General features: G+C 32.0%; 1 protein-coding gene and 1 pseudogene across 1 annotated transcript in view; both read left to right on the top strand.

Moving 5' to 3' along the window:
• Positions 1-21571, top strand: part of CADM2 (cell adhesion molecule 2) — a 992109-nt gene that overhangs the window by 654506 nt on the left and 316032 nt on the right. The window lies entirely within an intron of this gene.
• Positions 2167-2538, top strand: LOC111737374 (annotated as a pseudogene).

Below are 21571 nucleotides of genomic sequence, written 5' to 3'. Positions count from 1 at the left end.
AATAGGAAGAATCTCTGAACTCTAGAAAATAACAGTTTAGCAAGGGAGACAAGTAATTATAAAACTATGACACACACACAAAAATGCAACAAATTAATGTAAACATACATGCAAGAATATAAATAAATATAAATATAAAAAACATAATAATGTATGATAAAGGAAAACCCATCCATGCTTTGACAAGCATATACTTAGTCAGAAGGATCAAGAAAGGATTTTTAAACATGTGGCATGTGATGGTATATGTGAGGTGCTGAAGGTGTTAACTAATCTTATTGTGGTAATTATTTTGCTATACATACATATATAAAATGATCACGTTGTATATCTTAAACTTACACAATGTTAAAAGTCAATTATATCTCAATAAAACTGAGGAAAAATAGTGGTATCCAAAGAGAGAGTAGAGGGTATAGAAAAGATAAACAGAGAAAGGCAGCAGGAGTCACTGTTACGGAGGAATAATGGTGGAAGAAAATGAACCAAGGCATCAGGAAAGGCCATCATCAGCCCAAAGGAAAGCAGGTTTGAGGGGCACATGAGGTGGGGAGGTAGACACGGTTGCATCATTCTAAGCATTTTCTTTCCCATTACCCACAAAAGACTTGAAGAGGCAGGTAAATCAAGTATAGAGATTCCAGATGTTTTCCCACAGTGATTTGAAAGTTTCTGACATACTAAGGTTATTAAAGTTTCAAGTACCTCAAACAAATAATATTTCTTTAAACCAGTGGTTTGCCAATAATATTTTGGAACAGGATATTCTGAATTTTTAGAATGTTTACCTTACCGAGATTAGAAATGCATGACTCAAAGGATTAATGGAAATTATAATTAATAAGCAAAGACTTTATTAAATATAAATCAATATTTTAATTACTACACTCAAGTTAATATTTTATATTATATTTTGAGAACATTTATATTTTTGAGTATTTTATATTATATATTGTGTTTTGGGTTCGTTTACTTCCCTCCCAAACCCCAAACAGTCTCATAGAATTTTTTTTTTTATGTTTTCACTGTATCAAGAATGAATTATTAGGTTTTAAATTTGAACTGTAATACAATTGGCTAAATAGAAATTTCTCATAATCTCAAAGAAATCTTACAAATAAGTCACCAGAAATAAATAAAGCAGAGAAGAAAAATAGCTATAGAAATGTTTGGGGTCTAGAGAGTTTTTATTTATTTTTTTTAATTTAGCTTCCTTGCTGTGACTTCTTGGTTTTTGAAATATTAAAATGAGATAATTTAAATAGATAAAGACAACATTATTAGTTTGTGATGAACATGGATCACATGGTCTGTCAGCAATAAATACATCCAAGTAGAATACCACTAGGATTTTTAATAGTATTATGTTGGATGATTTTTATTGATGTGCCTGAAAGGTTCATCTTAAAATCTTTCTAACCACATTAATATCCTTTCTGGTGAAAAGTAGCTCTACTTTTGTTTCATTCATGTAAATAGAATTATGAGCATCATAAGGGACATTTTATATTTAAATATTGAATTCCTGTTTTTAAAAAGATGCCTGCTCTTTATGCCTATAGTAAATAGGTATATTTCAGATATCATTTTGACTTAGCTAGACTGTTCCTAAGTTTTGCCTTGAGTAGAATAAAAGTGTGATTATCTAGACAACTGATTTTATTTGCACCTTACTAAATATCTGCTAATAACTTATTAATGTTTGGTTATTTATCTCACTTTTAACTCTACCTGTTACTAAAATTATGAAAAAAATATTAACAAAGCAGTTTTCCCTTTATACTATTAGGACATAAAATATTTTAACAAATATGGCAATTATAATAATTTAGAGAGTTATCCAGATTCATTATCCAGAAACTTGTTCCAAGTTTCCATTTTTAAGATTATATTTAGCTCTTCCACCTCTGAATATATAAATGTTAATCAATATTTTATAGAAATTCAGAAATTTGTTTAGTATTTTAAATCTCAAACTTCCACTAGTCACAAAAATGCATGCTTAATTTTAAATACAGATAATTTAACTTCCTTATAAAAGACTTTCTTTTTTCAACAAATAATTTTTAATGAGAAAATTAAATGTGAAAAATAGTGAATAATTTTTCACGAAAATGGCACTGAGAGTGAAGAAGGAAGCCCCTGCCCCTTCCGAAGCCCAAGCCAATGCAAAGGCTTTCAAGGCAAAGAAAGCTGTTCTTGAATGGCATCCACAGGCACAAAAAAAAAAAAAAAAAGATATTCACATCACCCACCTTCCGACTGCCCAAGACCCTGTGGCTCCAAACACAGTCCAAATATCCTCAGAAGAGCGCCCCCAAGAGAAACAAACTTGACTACTATGCTATCATCAAGTTCTCCCTGACTACTGAGTCAGCCATAAAGAAGATAGAAGACAATAATACACTTATGTTCATTGTGGATGTCAAGGCCAATAAGCACCAGATCAAACAAGCTGTGAAGAAACTCAATGATATCGACGTGGCCGACGTCAATACCCTCATCAGGCCTGATGAAGAGAAGAAAGCATACGTTTGACTGGCTCTCGACCATGATGCTTCCGATGTTGCCAACAAAATCGAGATCATCTGAACTGAGTCCAGTTGGCTAATTTTACATATAAAATTCTTTGACTGCAAACACACACACACACACACACACACACACACACACACACACATACATGTATGGTGAATATAAGATATAAGTATTGTGTTTATACCATGGACTAGAGAACTGAATTTTAGCAGCCAAGTGATACATATATGTGTTATTCTATTCTCTTTTCATCTACACACATATAAATACAGACAGAAATCTGCTTTTTATAGCTCTCTCCTGATATCTTTTCTAGTGCTTCATATGGAGTAGTTGTTTAATGACTTTTTTTTTTTTTTTGGTAGAGATGATAAAGAAGAAATGGGCAAATCAGAATGTCTCTACAGGTCAAGTAATTTCACAGGAAGTGTTAGGTGTTGGGGAAAACTATCCATGCTGCATATACTGTTTATTAATCGTGGACAGTGTATTTTTGTGACTAAAATGATGCCTAAACTTTATCATAGCATTTTAAGGTAAAAGAGACTAAAAAAAAAAAAAAAAAAGCTAAATTAATTTCTTCTCATTATACCTGTGTTTTAGTTGGTGGTGGGGTAGTTAGAAGGGAGAAAAAATAATTTACATGACTTAAATATAAAAAAATAATTTTTGCATATTGTAACTATTATCAGGTTTTAGTATTTACAGTTTAATTAGAAAGACTATCTTTTTCAGAAACAATACAGTATCATCTGGCTTTTGGCACTTGTCTTCAATGAAGTAGCCAGCAATTGCTGGGCCGCTCACGGCTATTGACACCACAGTGGATACCTCACTTTGACATCTTTCTGATTCCCACTGTTAGATCTGTTGCATTAGGCTTCCATGCCTGAATATTGAAACATAGCCCATTAATTCCATGGAGCCTTTGTCCTTTATAATAAATGAGCTTACATTTCCCTTAAAATCAATTAGTTTTATAGCATAGAAATGTAGACTCAGGGTGTAATGATCATCTCGTTTACTTCCTTCCCAAACCCCAATAGAAAGCTTGATTTTTATTTGGCATAAAATCCCTGCCTCCCGCTATCTATGTTATTCATGAAACTTTTGATAATAAGTTCTCCCTAGGAACCCATGCCTATTATTTTAAAACGTAATCCCGTTTTGAGATGAGAAGTTTTAATGTTCTTTTTTTTAAACTTGTCTTAATTTATCTATTTATTAAGAATACAGTTTTGATTATTATAGCATACAGTGTAGTGAGATTTAGAAGTCAGTAATTAACATCATTCAAAATGATTTCTCAGTCACACAGGACCTTCTACCTTGATATCACACTGACTACCAGAAACAACTTATATATATATATCAAGTAGATATTTAGTTTCTTCCCACAGAACGTAGTTACACCTATTACGGTCTATTTATAAAGTGCATACATTATTCCTCTTCTACATGACAATCCATGCACTATATAAAAATTGATTTTTCTTTTCAAGCATCTTATCTCTTCCAATTAGAATCCTGGTTGGTTTAATGTTCCTTTGTCATCATGTGCATCATTTGAACATGACCCTCCCCTGCCCTTTCTTTTAACCATCGTAGAAGTGTGGCACCCTAGATTATACACAACTTTCAAGTGTTGTCTACACAATGAACAGTGTGGTATGGGATTATCAGTGCTCGCATAGGACAATTCTGATAACATAGCCTAAAATTGAACAATTTTTTTCAATTTCATGATGCTGTTCATGTATTGACATTATTGCTGATTAAAACACCTATGTCAAATAGCTTTCTCTCTACAATATATATTTAAATAGTTGTTTGTCTGTTTACTTTTTAACCAAAGGAATGATTTTACAGACTGCAATTGTCAACTGGTTACATTCAACCAAATATTTTATAAGCTAGGACCTTGAATATATTTCTATTTCATTATTTATCTCAACTTCATGTCACTCACAGCATTTACTGAGGTGCTCCCCTGTGTAAATGTCATTTGAGTCTCCAGATGCAATGAAAACTGGTTAGTGCAAAGAGATAAGAAAAACTAGTAGAGGGGCTATTTTACATAAACATGATTGTGGAAACAGCCTCAACTTAATAAATGAGATATTTATTGAGAATATATGGTTGTATACTATATTGAGGTAAGCTGAATGGAATAAAAAATAAAAGAAACTCGGTGTATCCTTAGTCTTAAGAAATCATAATACAGATTACAGGCAAACATATACAAAAATAAGGAAATATTTTTGAATGAATATAAAGCACATTAAAAAGGGCAACACATATAACTGGATGGTGAAGGATGGAAACCTAGGCAAAATTTCAAACAGGATCATCGTTGAAGAGTTTATATTTGCACAACTTGGAAGAAATGTTTAAGGATAAGTCTTCCAAAAATGAGCTATAATAAAATAGCTAGCTTTCCATCACTAGAGATCAACAGTAGCATCTGAATATTTCTGATTATTATGGTGAGAATACATGAATTTTCTGACTTCTGAATTCTTTATATCTTGGATATCTTCTGATGAAGAAAGTAAAGAATATTTCAAAATTATTACTTTCTACACATACATTTGTGCTTCGGCATACCAAAAACTCAGAAACATGAAGTCTCACCTCACAGGAACTTGCCTAAAATGAAAGAAGAATAGTGCGATATTATGTTAAACAATTATTTGTTACAATACATGGAGTTGATAAGTGAGAATTCAAGTTTTTGAGAGATCCATGTGGGCTAATAAAGTTGGATCAATTTTCTTTGAGAAGTGGAAATTCAGTTGTGCTTTGAAGGCAAAGAACAGGAGTGAGACTGATGTTTCAGGGGAAACTTTCAGTAAGCAGTGAGCTACAGAAACATAATGCAACAGAAGGAGTGAAGAAGATTGAGGCTGCCGTCTTCACTGGCATCTCACTCTAGTTCGGAACCTTATATACTCTGTCTAAAATCTTTGGCTAGAAGTTATGAGGGTCCCAGGCAATTTCTTGAGCAGTGGCTTTTGACTAATACTTGGTCATAGTTCCAATTTCATGCTGAATACTAATTTTTCTTCATACCTTTATTCTCCCATTGATACTAATCTTTGGAGTCCTTATCATTCTACATATCATGTAAAATCAATCTTTTAAAAATACTGGTCTGTTTAATGATGGTTAGTAGTTTGTATGTGTTCTACATAACTTAATAGTCAAGCTCATCTATAATAGTATTACTAATAATTATTTACTAAAGATTTAACATGTACCTGGAACTGAGCCAAATATCTTCCACACAGTATCTCATTTAATCTTCATAAAAGCCCTATAAAATTGGCAACTTAATATCAGCATACACAGTCTAGCATTTGACTGCATGGTGCCTATATCAGTTCATTCACTCCATTATTTATTCAACAAATATTTATTAATGTTTATTATATGCTGGGCACTAGTGTAGGATAATTATTCTCAGCTGGGGATAATTTTGCCCCCAGGCAACATTTGGCAATATCTGAAGACATTTTTATTTGTCACACCAGAGGAATGCCTACTACTAAGTGTCCTACTATGCACAAAGTAGTCCACCACCAAAAAGTGTTATCTGGCACCAAATGTTGATGATGCTGAGAAACCATGATGTAAAGTTAAGAGATATAATGCCTACCAAATCAGACGCATTTCTGCCTTTGTAGCTCTTACGTCATTAGTTTGGGAGGCAGATATAAAATCAATAACCAAATTAAATACATAGATATTAAATGTGATAAATTGAAGGGAGGTACTATATAGGGTACAATAAAAAAATAAAACTGGAAGGGTTAATTTAGATTTTTTTGGAGAGAAGTCTAAGAGAAAGCTCTTTGATAAAGCAATATTTAAATGAAAATCTAATAGAAAAAATAAGTTTCACAAGGCTAAGCATATGTAGAGGATCTGAAGAGGGAAGGGATATCACACTTTTGGAGAGTAAGACATAAGACAGTGAGAATGGACCAGAGTGAACGCAGGTGTGTGTAGTTAGAGATGAGACTGGTCTCTGATCGCTGTATGTGTATATAAGTCTTTTCTCTCTAATAAGATTACAGATTCCCATGAGGAGAAGATGACAAATACAATATTTATTTTCTATCCCCTGGAGCACTTTGAACAATATTAGGACATAATAGGTACACAATAACTTCTTGCTAACTTGACTTGCATACTTTTCCTAGAAATCCGATTTCTAGATAGTATTATGCCTGTTTCCACTTTGGGGGAATGGTAGCGCCTTTGACAATCTTTCCGATTAATTCAGGGATTGCTTCCAATCGCAAAGCCAGCCAGAGCAATGCCATTAGTCAGGCAGTCACCGTTTCTGCAGGCCGCCTGGGACTGCACTGAGCTTTTTATATAACCACTATTAGTAAATCACTTGTTGTCAGCTGGCCTTATTTAGGAATTTGAATAAAAACCATACATTTTATTATTCTTCCTGAAAAATTCATGCTAAGTACCATTTTTCTCTCTATTGTGTATTTGTAAATTGTTTAATAGTAGAACAAATAGCTATTTTGTTATATAAAGAATTCAGATGATTTATTAAAACCCTAAATTATTGCAATCAATTTAATACCAGGAGTAAGAGAACATAAATGCTCATAACAGATTTTAAATATAATATAATAAATATCTCTTTGGAATCTGAGATATTCTTTGGAAAACATTTAAATTATTATTAACATATGAAGATGGATTTTTTAAAAGGCCCTTGTTAGACACAGGGAAATGTTCATAAAAAAATACTTTTTAATTCATTTCAAATACATCCTGAATTTATATTATATTTTATAAAGTAAAGGTGTCCATTTAGGTCAGTGAAATTATAAAATTTTATCATACTTCTAAGAAATGGTGATTAATACATACTTTTTATCCTTTTAAATGAATGCTAAGAGAATGATTTTGGGCTGAATTGGTGGAATTTTGATTAAGCTTTTTCTAGAGAAAGATAACAGACTTGTCTTTAAAATTTCACAAAAGAAATAACCTGTTTCTATTGTAATAGGTAAAGAAAATGCCTTCTTTCAATAGCTGTATATCTCATATATAATTGTTCTCCAGTAATTTAAGTATGCTGAGTTTAATATTTTGTTAGATTACTTTCTTTAATGTTTTTTTAGTGTATTCAACATATAGTTGATGCTCTATGTGTTCCATAAATGGTTATTAAATGATAGAATGATAAATATTAAAGGCCTAATTGTGTCATATACTCTACAACATAAACCGACAAATTGTGTGTATGTATATGTATATATACATATATATGGCTATATGTATATATAGTGTATATATGTGTTTACAAATGTGCATGTATGAGAATACACACACACACACACATATATATATATATATATATATATATACACAAATACACACATAGGCTTTTTTATATCATTTTAATAAAACTTTGCTTAAGGCAATGTCGAAATTTAGAAGAATTCAAAAAATATTTCTCTAGTTAGCACTTTGCTCTTTCTCCATTCTCTTGATTCACAAATTGCTTGCTTTCTAGAATTTGTCTGATGTTCTTCCAAGGCTGCAAAAATGGTATAAATGTATCAAAAGGTCAGTTCAAGCTCATGTTCCTCTGGCCGCTTGCCACTCAGGGGATAAGGTTTCTGATAGAGGACTGTGTAATCACTTCAGAGAATATTGGTGTTTGAAGGAATGAAAAGAAACAAAATATATGAAAAATTCATGGACCTTCATTGGCATGCATACTGTTTTTCGATTTTCATCAGACAGTAAATGGGAAGAACCTGAAGTCTTGTTTGTGTTAACAGAGCTCTTTTAAATGCTGGACAGCCGCTGTAAATATATGCTCAGCATGTCATGAAAAATTCTACCACTGCATACAAGAACAGACTTTGTCACATTGGAGCCCAAATATATGCAGTGATTTTTATGACTGGCCACTAATAATAATAAAAAAATTACATTAATAAAAAAATGCATGGAAGAGAAGATGCATCATAAGATGAGGTTACATATAGGGTCTGGAGGCAGATGTGAGATTTACAGTTCATTAGGCATGCTGATTATATTCATCATTAACTTAATATAAAAAGAATATCAGTTTTTGCAAAACACTGTGCTCTTTGGAAAGCATTTTCTACCTAATCTTTAAGCTAAGTGCTGAAGGTGAGGTTGAAGGATTTTTCCATCTATAACAAAATTTGATGAACATATTAATTATAGTACAATTAGTGGCATACCTTAAATATGCAGCTTTCTCTAAATGATGAAATCATTTTTAAGCCATATGTATATGAATGAGAGTCAGTGTGTGATTTATGTTAGTGGCATAGCATGTTAGAACAGAAAGTGACCTTAGAAATCATCTATAGCTGTCTGCCTCATTTTGCAGGTGACAAAACTAACATCAGTGGAATCAAATGATTTCTCAAATTTTCATGATAAATTTCTGAAAGTTTTTTCCACTATTTTCTCCACTCTACCAACATATTTAGCTTTTTATTATCATGGAGAAAATTTTTACTTGTAGAATTCCAAATTAAGTTTGGTCCATTGCTTCTTACTAATTATTTAGTAATTTCCGGGTTAAAATCATTGCAAAAACATAATGGTGGTTTTATGCAAATACTCAATCTATTTCACATATACAGCTCATTTTGGAAGTAGAGAAAAATGTGCTAAAGGGTTCAACAGGCATTTCGCAATGTGCAAGAGATAGGCATTTTTATTTAGCTGTTGATCAGTTGCTGTTAGCCATGAAGCAAAGAATGCGTTTTGGTTTGCTTTTCTCGCAGCTTCATTCCTCATGTGTCAGAGTGACACAAATAGACAGGCTGACAACAGATTTATTACCTAAAGCTCAGCTGCAAAATTAAATGATACAGCTAAAAGTCACAGTCTGCCTTAGTGCTCACTTGCCAATACAGAAATGAGTACTAAAAAACCCAAAATAAAAAAGTGGTAATATATTTCATAGAAAAAGAGATTGGTAGTAAATCATTAATTCAATCAGTCTTGATGAACTGGTCTAAACAGGAAAACGATCCTTTAAAAATTTGTTTATCTTTAAATTCTTTTCCTTTGTAAATAGAGGGAATACTAGTCCTTTCCAGTAATCTTACTAGATTATCTCCCCATATTTTGCAATATGATTGAGTTCTTTAACAGAAATTTTCCATATTTCCTCAGATTATCTTTTGAGCATTACAGGAAGCCAGGTTCAGCTGAGTGGTATATGATGCTGTTCACAAACTGAAGTCAAAGACCAGAAGGATGATTTATTTACATATTTTCAGATGACATTGCATATATTAAATATATCATTTACAGTAGCTAAAAATAATCATAGTAAAAATTGCAAGACCACATTTTCAGCTTATAATAATTTTGAAATGAGACTGATTCCAAAACTTCCTTTTTAAATGAGGCAAATTAACATTCTGTATTTAATACAAAGGTCCTGAATTCCACTTTATTAAAGGTATTTTTGCATGTCTTTTCTTATATTGTTTCAAGGGGACCATTTATTGACCCTTGTGTTCTTTATTTTTTAATTCCTACAATTATGATAGAATTATAATGGAATGACAAATATCTTCAAGTCTAAGAGATTTTGCTGGGTGTGAATAACATGCCAAAAGGTAAAATTAATCTCATGTCTTACTGAATATGTTCCAAGGCTTTCTTCCCTTTATGATTAAGTAAAAAAGTTATTTTGAAAGAGTTGAGGATTTATTATCCCAGTGTATTTATGCTGTGTGGGTGAATAATATCAACAGAATAAAAATACTTTTACTGTTAAGTGTCACTTAGATAATAAGTATGTATGATCACAGAAGTATAACTTAGAAGGAGCTACAACCTAAGTCATTTAACTTTTCTATTTTTGGGTGGGGGAAGATGGAGGAATAGCAGGGGACAAAATAGTTTTGACAGTACACTATTCCATTTAAAGTTCCCTAATGTATTTATTCAGAATTATCCTAACACGATATTGTTCTTTATGGTTGTCTGATTTGCTTATATGATGCTCTTCCTGTCTTGGGTTAAAAGCAGAATGAATGCAATAGAGAGATGTGTGAGTCTTTTTTGATGAATAGAAGCCTTAGTGTAAATCTAATAACCTTAAACATAAAATATTGATCTAGCTCTACTTTTCTTGTGAATTCTTTAATATTATGTAGCATCTTATATTTTCACGATTACATGAAAATCAAAATATAGGTTAAAGTTTGCTCTCCAAATTGACTGATTTATCTTTAGTGATGCGAAAGGTCAAATTATTTTTACTCAATTTTATAGTAATATTTAACATGACAAAATGCTTTGATTGCCTAGGAGAATAATGAACCAATCTAGCGCCAGTAGGAAAACTTTCACCATTCTTTATTCTTTCAACTGTTTTTGACTCCTTCAGTTATGTAGAAAACAATAGAAATGTTTATAGAATCCAGATAGCCTAATTTATTGTTTATTTTTCCTATTTCTACAAGATGTGACCCTTAGAGAATAAATCCTTTAAATAAGTAATTACTATGACTACTCAATACACGATAATACTAGAAGGTCTAGATCTATGTGCATCTGTGTGTGTTTGTGCATTTGTGTGCTGTAGCAGGATTATTCTCCCCAGCAACACCTAGGAGTCATTTCTCCTGATTATAACTGCAGCAATATAGTGCAATGCGTTCACATCCATTTGCAGACCAATCCTAATATTTGCAAGGTATAGAACAAGATAACAAGTGGAAGCCCACATACAATAAGTCTTAATATTTAAAAATTGCAAATTATACTAATAAACTGTACATTAAAGTTTGTTCATATTTCCTACCTTGATAAATACATCTTCATATTGACCTGGAAGAATTGGATTGAATTTAGAATTCTTAGATTTCTTCAAATTCTTTACTCATCATGGTGATGCAGATAAAGCTGGTCTTTGGTCCTTATATACTCACCATTTCACTCAAACTACATGTTATATAAAAGGAGTCTTTGCTTTTAAGGGTGGACGTCCCAGAGCATATGACAACTCTACATCCATACACTTAACAACAATTGTCTATTAGTTTAGCAGTGATCAAACCAGAGGAGAAACTCAGTTGGGCTCTAAAATGTCTCCAATATATCTGGACAGCTAGTTCTGGGTTCTCATGTACTGGCTCCCAACAAGCACTATCAGTAAATGGCTCCCAACAAGCACTATCAGTAAAACCTAGGATTGTGTTAGAAATCCAGCTGCACCTCAGGATTACTTAAATCAGGCTTTTCATTTTAAAAGATCTCCAGTGATTCTTTTGTGTATTAGTTTTGAGACCCATTAGTCTAAAAGATGGTAGTGTGTTTGTCGTAGTTACCAGCTGAGCACATTCCCTTGCCTGTCAGACTTTCTACCCTTTGATATCACTAATATCACTAACTTCTAAGTCTAGACTCTAAAGTATATAATGACATGCTTTATTCACCACTGCAGCCACTGGCTGTTTTTTTTTTTTTTGTGGGGGGGGAGGGGGAGGGAGGTGGAAGATTGATAAAATGACAGACTAAAGACATTTTTAATTTACAATTCAAGCATGATTTTAATAGGAGGCCTCAATTTAAACAATCAAATTGTTTTCTTTGGCTATAGAGATTTACGTATAAATTTTTATTTGTTTTTGCTTAAAGGCATAAGCTGAAGTTCTGTTCTATACATGTCATACATACATTTTGCTGAAGTAAACAAGCAGCTGTTGACTATAGCCCAAATGCCAGCTGCATACATTCATAGACTACAACACAGTTCCTATGTTTAAGATCTAACATATTTCTAACATCAAAGACTACATTCAAAAATTTATTATTGCTTTTATTTTTGTTTTAGTTTTACCTTAAGTCTCTGTTCATTTTCTGTCAACATTAATCATGTAAGTATTGAAAAAAAATCAGTATGATGGCCACATTTGCCTTTTCAGTTGCCTTATATGTACTTTATAAATAACACTGGTTAGTGTCCTTAAAATGTTAATGGCAATTTAAATTAAATATTTAGAAATATTTTCTCAATATATATCTTGAAGGTTTATATGACTGGTAACACTATTTTTGATGATAAATATTGACTTCTAATATTAAAGGGCTAGTGATATTTGGCCTTAGACATTTTTTATGAACTATAATAATTGTGTAAACTTTTTAGTATCTATAAATTAGTTCTGCCCATTTTATATATCAGGTATAATATCAAAATTTGGTTTAGAAAATTTTAATTTGCTCTCAAATACCTATTTAAAATACTGCCATTTGCAACAACATGGATGGATCTTGAGATTATCATGCTAAGAGAAATGTCAGACAGAAAAAGTTGAGAAGTATATGATTTCACTCATGTGTGGGATAGAAAACTGAAAGCAACAAATGAACAAGACAAATAGAGACTCATAAACATAGACAACAGTTTAGTAGTTACCAGAGGGAAGTAGGGGATGGGGCAGGTAGATAAAGGTAAATGAGGTCAAATATACGGTGATGAAGGAAAATTTAATTTTGGTTGGTAAACATACAATACAATATACATCTGATGTATTATTGAATCGTACACTTGAAACCTATACAATTTTGTTAATCAATGTTACCACAATAAATTTAATTTAAAAAATAAAATGTAATATTTGTTTCAATGGCTCTCAACTGAATTAGAATAGTATTATATGTGATAAAAATAATATATAATTTGATAATTACATTTATGAGGTCAGTGGAATTTTAACCTTATTAATTATGATTACATATCTATATACTCACTCATTCAACATGAGAAACTTAAAAGAATACATTTCTAATAAGTTAAATATAATTAATACAGCCAATGTTTATTTTACTCATAATTATTCATAATCTTTAACTTAATATATGTTAGGAGACATAGAAACAAAGAAATGAAAGATTGCAGAGATAAAATAATGGTGAAACAAAAGTGTTTAAAAATGTGGTAAAGGAAAAATATGATAGATTGGATTTCTATTTCATCTCAGAATGAGAAATTTGTTGGAAATAATATAATTATTCAGGAGGAAATAAAGGAATTTTTAAATTTTCACATTCTTAGGTGGAAATAAGTATATGAATTTTTTTGATTGATTAACAAGCAATATTTGATATCTGTTATTTTCTTCTACTTATTAGAAGATGAAGACACAGTAAGACATTTCAAAGCAAAAGAAATCAGTGTGTCAATGTGAAAATATGAAATTGAAATATGTTGATGACTTAGATATGCATAGTTCTCCTGCTGTTTCAACTCAACAATTTAGAGTTAAGGATGAAGAAAAGGGTAGAGTACATTTAATTATGTGCAGTTTTTTGTATGTTATTTTTATACTACAAGCTATTTTAGAAAACACTGCAAAGATAAAATAATGAAAAGTTAGGCACCAATGCAAAAACAACAAAAGAGATAATATATATCAATAATATATATTTACACAGGCAAAATGAGGTTAAGATGAAGACATTACAGAAAACAGATAAGATAAAGTAGTTCAGGATGGTTGACTGGTGAAGAAGTTATCAATAGTTATTGATGGATGAATTAAATGGATACAGGAAGGTAGGTTGAGGCTAGACTAGAAAACAATATGAATTGTACATTGAAACTAAGGAATTGCTGGGTCATGACACGTTTAGAGCTGTTAGAAATTTCTAAGGTGTGTGGTATGGATTTGATAAAAAAAATAAAGATACTGCTAATAAGCAGATCATTTATGGCATAATTATATAAGTGTAGGAAGAGCTAATAAAATCCAACTGTACTTAATGGCAGGACCTGTAGAGAATATGTAGATGTTAAGGCATCATCTTTCCAGAATACACACATATGAAATACAAGTAAATGTCATTTACATAGTGAGAAGCTTGGTAAGCTTGGTAATGTGGGGTCACTAAGAATGATAAAACAAAGCAGGTTCTAAAAAAATAATTGGAAAATACAGTATTTGATTATTAATAGATCTGTACAAAGAGAGGAGCAAAGATAACTTTGAGGTTCTATGCTGTCAGTCACTGAAGAATGATACAAAGAAAATGCAATAGGAAGTTGATTAAAGATGAGTTGCTTCATAATTTTCTACCATGGGAGAGGAAATAGAGAAAGGAGTTAGAACTTTCTCAGGATTGGGACTGATACATGAGTGATGATTAGAATCAGCAAAATGACTGTATCTCTGGAGAACTGTGACGACTTTGATGCTGGAGAGCTGGTAGGGGTGGGAGTTTAAAGAGGAATCCCAGCTCGGGGCTCTGGTGACTAGGTTCTTGTCTTAGGGTGTGAGAAAGAATTCAAAGACCTGACAAACAGCAAGCAATAAAAGCACAGGTTTTATTAAAACAAAAGTACACAAAGAAGAAAGAAGGGACAAATTTAAAGAAAGATTTTACCCAGAGCAGTTTGAATTACAGGCTTTTGTTTTCTTGGGGGTTGGGGTGTGGTGTCTGGAGACATGGTACTTGCAATGCAAGTGGTATTATAATGATATTATGATTAGTCAAAGCTGAACAAATGACAAGGGAAAGACTTAGGAGCCTAATTCTGGTGAGGATGGTATCCCAAGATTATCTATCCAGCATTTAGTCTTAGCTTATTTCTCTTGCCACCTGGAGGGGAGAGGGTGGCCCAAGGCCATCTATCCTGTCACCAGTCCTTGGCTTATTTCTCAGCAGGAATCTTAACACTCAGTTTCAAAGCAGGGAGAAGGCTGAGTAAGGGACAAATGAAAAATTCCAGAGCAGCATCCTGGAGGGGAGGAATATCCCTAGGCTGACTCTCCTGCTTCAACTTGACTGCCTGGGGAATTCAGATCTAATAGGGAAGCCAATAAAGGCTGTGTGCATAAAGAAGTTTCTGTGGGGAAGAATAAAAGGTAAAGGAGATTTAGAGAGAGGAAAACATTTAAGATTTGGTAAAATTTGACTTTGAAGACCAAAGAATTACCTGAGATGTAGTTTATAGGGTTTGGTAGATAGTGGAAGGTAAGTTAAGACTTGATGAATGTTACAATAAAAGCACAGCTATTATAAGATTCAAAATTAATACAATTAAAATACAATGAAAATTGGAGAAAAGACATAAATAGAGAAAAGATAGATATCCATAGAATAGAAATCAAGATTATAGTATCCTGGCTGAGGAGAGGAACAAAATAGAATGTAATAACCAGCAGGTTGCTTCCTATCAGGTAAGATAAAAAGAGAAACAATGTTTACACAAAACAGTTTCTGTTGTCTGTTAGGAGGACACTTGATTATTAGGAGAGGGAAACTTCCTTAAGACACATGGCAATATTCTTGATGTCTGATTTTCACTAAAAACTGAGCTGCTTATTTCATTTATGCAGAGCAGGTATGCCCTGTCCTATAAGGAAAATTAGAAAAGGTATCTCCTCCCTGGCAGGCAGATACAGACATTTTGTTGGATGTAGGGCTTGGCAAGCGGATGGCAGCTTTGGGAGAAGAAAAGACTAGACTTTCTTAGACTCTACATAGGCAGCACAAGGCCATGACGTAGTCTATTGGGTGCAGGCTGAATTTCAGCCCACATGCTTTTACTCCAGACATATTTTGCATGACATAACGGTACTGCATATATATTAAGGGCATTTGAGACACCAGTTTTGTGAAATCTTGATTTTATGATACTAAAAGAAGGTGTTGAAGTCACTAAAGAAAAAAAAAAAAAAAAGGAAGTCATGTACCCAGTTGTAGAAAATATTGAGTAAAATAGTGAAAATGTTACAATTTTTAGAGTATATTTAAATATTTAATTCCCAGCTTTTCCTTTTTAATTAGCCCTACCTGAGGTTTTAATCCTTCTCTTGCTTTCTTGAATATTTTTATTTTGATGTTTGGTCTGTTGAAATCATCAACTTAATTATCAATTGATCTAAGGCATCTGTTTATACACAATCAGTGATTGAAATAACTTTCTCTCTGGTTATTCCTCACTAGTTATTTTCTATTCCAAGGACCAGAGGCCATTGTGGTTTTTTGATTTTTTGATTTTTTTATTATTTTTTTAACTCTCAGATAAGAAATATTTAGCTATATATAGCCCTACTTTAACATTTATTTTAATTTTAATTAATTCTCTCTGAGAGAAGCTCATTAGTTTATTTTGATGCAAATCGAAAGGATATCTTCTGATCTCCCCTGACCCCTTCACAGCACAGGTTGTTCTAAACGCCATAGAAAAGAAAATCAAAGAAAGAATGTTATTTTCTTGAGAAATAGATTAAAAAAAAAAAAAGAGGGCTGGCTGTCTTTTGCTTGTTTTGTAAAATTTTGGAGGTATTACTAATATCCCTTGAAACTTTAAGTATTTTTTAAAGATATCTAATTTCATCTTTTTTTTTAAGATTAAGGGACAGTTTGTCTTTGTTATCTATTATGACAAAACAGTGATTTAAAATAAAATAAAATAAATTAGTGCTTGTCATGGACTGAATTAAGTTTCCCCAAATCTCAAATGTTTATGTTGGAGCTCTAACACCCATGTAGTTGTATTTGGAGATAGAGCCTTTAGAAACGCAATCAAAGTTAAATAAAGTCATAGGGTGTGCCCCTAATTTAATAGGACTTGTATGCTAATAAGAAGAGGAAGAGACTCCAGGTATACAGGCATAGAGCAAAGGCAATGTGAGAATACAAGGATAAAAGAGATATCTGTAAGCCCTGGAGATATGCCTCATAAGAATCCAAACCTGTTGACAGCTTGATCTTGGACTTGAGCCTACAGAACTGTGAGAAGATAAATTTTTGTTAAGCTACCCAGTCTGTGATATTTCCTTATGGCAGCCCTAGAAAATTAATAGTGTGTATGTTTTTTCAATCTTAATATAAATATACCAATAGGCAGTAAAATACTATTTATAAAACTTTATGTATTTCTTCATTTGCTCATTTAATTAAATATTTATTGAGCACCTACTATGCTCCAGGCACTTGCTAGGTCCTGGGAGTCCAAAAATGACTAGAGTAAAAATTTTCTGTCCCTCCTCTTGCTCTTCACTCTTAGAATGTAAGCTGCTAAAGTCTAGTGTTGTTGTTGTTGCTGTTGTTGTTGTTGTTGTTTTTAAGTATTGTGGTATTCCCAGAGTTTAATACTAGATCATGGTAGCCCACCTTCTATCCCTGAAAAAATATTAAAATAATAACAATATTTATTGTTTCATAGTGATATTTTTAATATCATAAAATGTGAATAATTTAGATTTATTAACAGCTATATCCTTTGTTAACATTAGATTCACTAACACATTTTTATCATTTTTGTATTAACATCACACTTTAATTGAAAGGGACATTTTAGAAACAATGCATGTATATGTTATTTGCCTTGCCATTTTGGAGTTAGGAAGAATGTATGAAAGACGTAATAAATAAGAAGTTAAAATTTTTCTTAGATAAGGGATTCTAGTGCTATTTTTGATTCTGGATTCTCTCTCTATTTATATATTTCTATTCCTATGTCTGTTATAGAAAATTCTAAACTGCCATGTAGTGAATAACAATAATATTGATAAACATTATTCCATCATTCTCTTCATTGTGCTTTCTGTGTTTTGAATTTTGTAGCAAATCATATTTTGGGGAAAAAATTTTGAATACTAAAATTTTAATGAGCCAAAACAATATTGTTTTGCACTTCATTATAAAGACATATTTTTCATGCTAAGTGAAATAAGCCAGAGAGAAAAAGTCAAAAGCCACATGATATCACTTATATGTGGGATATAAACCTAAAAGCAACAAATGAACAGGACAAACAGAAACTCATGGACATGAACAATAGACTTGTGGTTACCAGAAGGTAGGAGGGGGGAGGGGAGGAGGGAGGTAGATGGGGTAAAAAGGGGTCTAATATGTGGTGACAGAAAGAAATCTAACTCTGGAAGGTGGACACACAATATAAATATACATATGCCTTATTGTTAAAATGTACAACTGAAAATTACCAGATTTTGTTAGCCAATATCATCATAAAAAATAAATGAATAAATTTTTAAAAAGAAGTATTTTGTCTTCTTATTTACATTTTTCCTGACATAAATGTTTAGCCTTCATTGCTCCCTGTCTGAACTTTTACAAAACCTTCCTAATTGGTATAATTTTCTTCATACTTCACACTGATGACAAAGTTACTATCTTAGTTCATAACATTAATTATGTTGCTACTTTAAGAAAAAACATAAAATTATAATAAGATATTTCTAGAACCCACAAAAAGTAGTTGAATTAATTGGCATAGTATTTATGGTCCTTCATTTTACCCTTTTGGTTCTGATCACACTTATAATGTCCTTATGTACTTTACAGCCTAGTCAGAGTAGAAGGGTATAACACTCCATGTTCAAATACTCCATTTTCTTGTGCTGTTACTGAGGTTTAAAGTGTGCTCCTACCCCATTTATTCCTTTGAGATACTCCCTATTTTTCAAATTTGAACTCTCATAACACTCTCCTTCTAATAGGCTTCTATTATAATCATAGTGAAAATAAATCACTCCTCACATTTAATTCAATCCATCTGTTATAAGCATCTTATACCATATTGCTTTATAAATTATAGTCTCTTTTTTGAACTTACATTTCTTAAAGATGTTTCTTGTTTCTGTGTAACAATAGCAGGCGACAAATTATATATGTTTGACAAACTGACTTCAAGTTATAAAACAATTTGTATTTTAAAGAATAATATTGCACATAAAATAATTGGGGTATAGTTTAACATGAAAATATAAGATATAATTTTAGGTATGTTTTATAACATATTAGAAGCATATAGTTTCCCATCTATTCAGTGATTGAAATTCTGAATAATTAATATTTATGTATAAAATACTTTTGTTAGAGGGTCAGTACATTCTTTTGTTTCTTGATATTTACCAAGAGTTTAAAATTTTATTTATATTGAAGTTTTATTTAACAAAATATTGATTTTGTTAATCAATAGAGATTGTGACATCTTGTGTATGCCTGAGTTGGGCTGTAGTATCATTTAGTTACCAGGGGATAGCCCGGGTGGCCTATAATATCTAGAGTATATGCTCAAAACTGTTTTAGTGTATCTTTAAAATAAAAAATAAAAAAATAAAAAAAGATTTTGTGTTATAGTGTTTTATCTTTGTGAAATATTTTCATAAACAGAACACTATCATTAAGGTCTTCGTGACTATAAGTCAAAGATTTGAAATACTAAACTTTAGAGTTCTATTTATGCCACAAGCACTACCTTATTGTCTAAGTTTCTGATTATAGGTATGAGGTGGTTTTATTTAGCTACTCTGCACATAATATGAACAATATTACAGCTAGATTATTTCTGCCATAAATGAAAGCCATATATTTTTCTCCTTGTAATTTATTCATAGTTTTCTAGATCCATAATTCTCTAGGGAATATCATGAATCCAAATAATAGTTCCAAATATTAGATACTACATTTGTACATATGATTTAACTGACAGAAGTATAAAATCACACACAGCTAGGTAACCTCACAATGACTGTGCAGCTGTGAATCCTGAAAAATGTCAATTATTCCAGCTGAGGGAGATATCCAATATAATCAAAATAATCCAGTTGCAATTTATCCCCTTATTTTAATTGCATGTATGCTAAAAAATTTAATAACAGTAAAGCAAATAATCTGTTTTGAATATTCTTAAAGTAACAGAAACAATCAAAAAAAGAAAATAATAATTATGTTTTTATTGTGCTTCTTTAGTGGTGATTGTAAACCATATAATTCTTAGTATAGTGTAGTATAGAGTAGCAATTACTCATTTATATGAAAGAAGGTAGCTACCAGCATGGCCATCCCCTCTCCCTAATCGTGTAAACGGCAGAGAAATTGAGATATGGATTACATAAGAAGAATATGGGTAGATGCAATTTATTGGCAATGTTCTATTTCTTGGTTCGTTGGTGTATTTCTCTTGTTCACTATATAATACTTTATAACTCATGTGTGTGTCCATAATTTTATATAACTCAAATATTGTATTTAAAACTTATACAAGAGGAAAACACAGAGACAGTGATTTCTCCTTCATCATGCAATAGTAACCTAACTTAGTTTGTGTGCTTTGCTAAGAAACCAGGAAGACATTGGGTGCCTGCATCTACCCAATAATTTATATTTTTTGTGTTATTTACTGAATCAATAAAAATTTAAGATTAACTGTAGACAGATTTTACTCATCATTCTCACTGATCAGCCCTTGTGACCTCACCTAGCCTGGTTCTCACCCATGAAACTTAGTAGCTTAAGACACCAGTGATTTTATTTAATCTTATGATTTTGAAGACTGAGAATTTGGGTATGCCACTACTGGGAAATTCTGCTTTTTATAGCATCAATGAAAGTCATCCACTTATATTTAGCTAGCAGAAGGCTGGTCCGTAGGGTCCAAGATGATTTCACTCACAAGTGCCATTTCTGGTGTCTTTGGCCTCTGTAGTATAAGCGCCTTAGGATAGTCAGACTCATGTGAAGACTCAGTCTTCCAAAAACAAGTTTTCTAGAAAGCACAATGGAAGCTGAATGGCTTTCCTGGCTTCAGAATTCAGGTAGTACCTCCTTTGCTGTATTTTGTTAGGAGAAGAGGTCACGTGTCTGCCCAGTTACAAAGGACAAGGGTATAGACCCACATTACAATGGAAGGAGTGGTGAAGAATTGGCAGCCTTGTTTTTAAACCACCACACTCATACACATATAGAATTCCATTTTGTGTCATCGTTTTGTGAATTCCATATATACTGATTATAAGCTCTTTGGGGCCTTCATTATATGTTCTCTGGAACTCCACACATTGAGACATTTAAGTAGACCTTGTTCCACAGAATTCCATATATACCGATTATAAGCTCTTTGGAGCCTTCACTATATGTTCTCTGGAACTCCACACATTGAGACATTTAAGTAGACCTTGTTCTTCCTGTCATTTGTGAGTTAGGCTCATTAAATATTTGTTAATAATCTGAG

This window comes from Pteropus vampyrus, unplaced genomic scaffold, assembly GCF_000151845.1.
Source record: "Pteropus vampyrus isolate Shadow unplaced genomic scaffold, Pvam_2.0 Scaffold26, whole genome shotgun sequence".
Lineage (NCBI taxonomy): Eukaryota > Metazoa > Chordata > Mammalia > Chiroptera > Pteropodidae > Pteropus > Pteropus vampyrus.
This window is presented reverse-complemented; position numbering and strand designations above follow the sequence as displayed.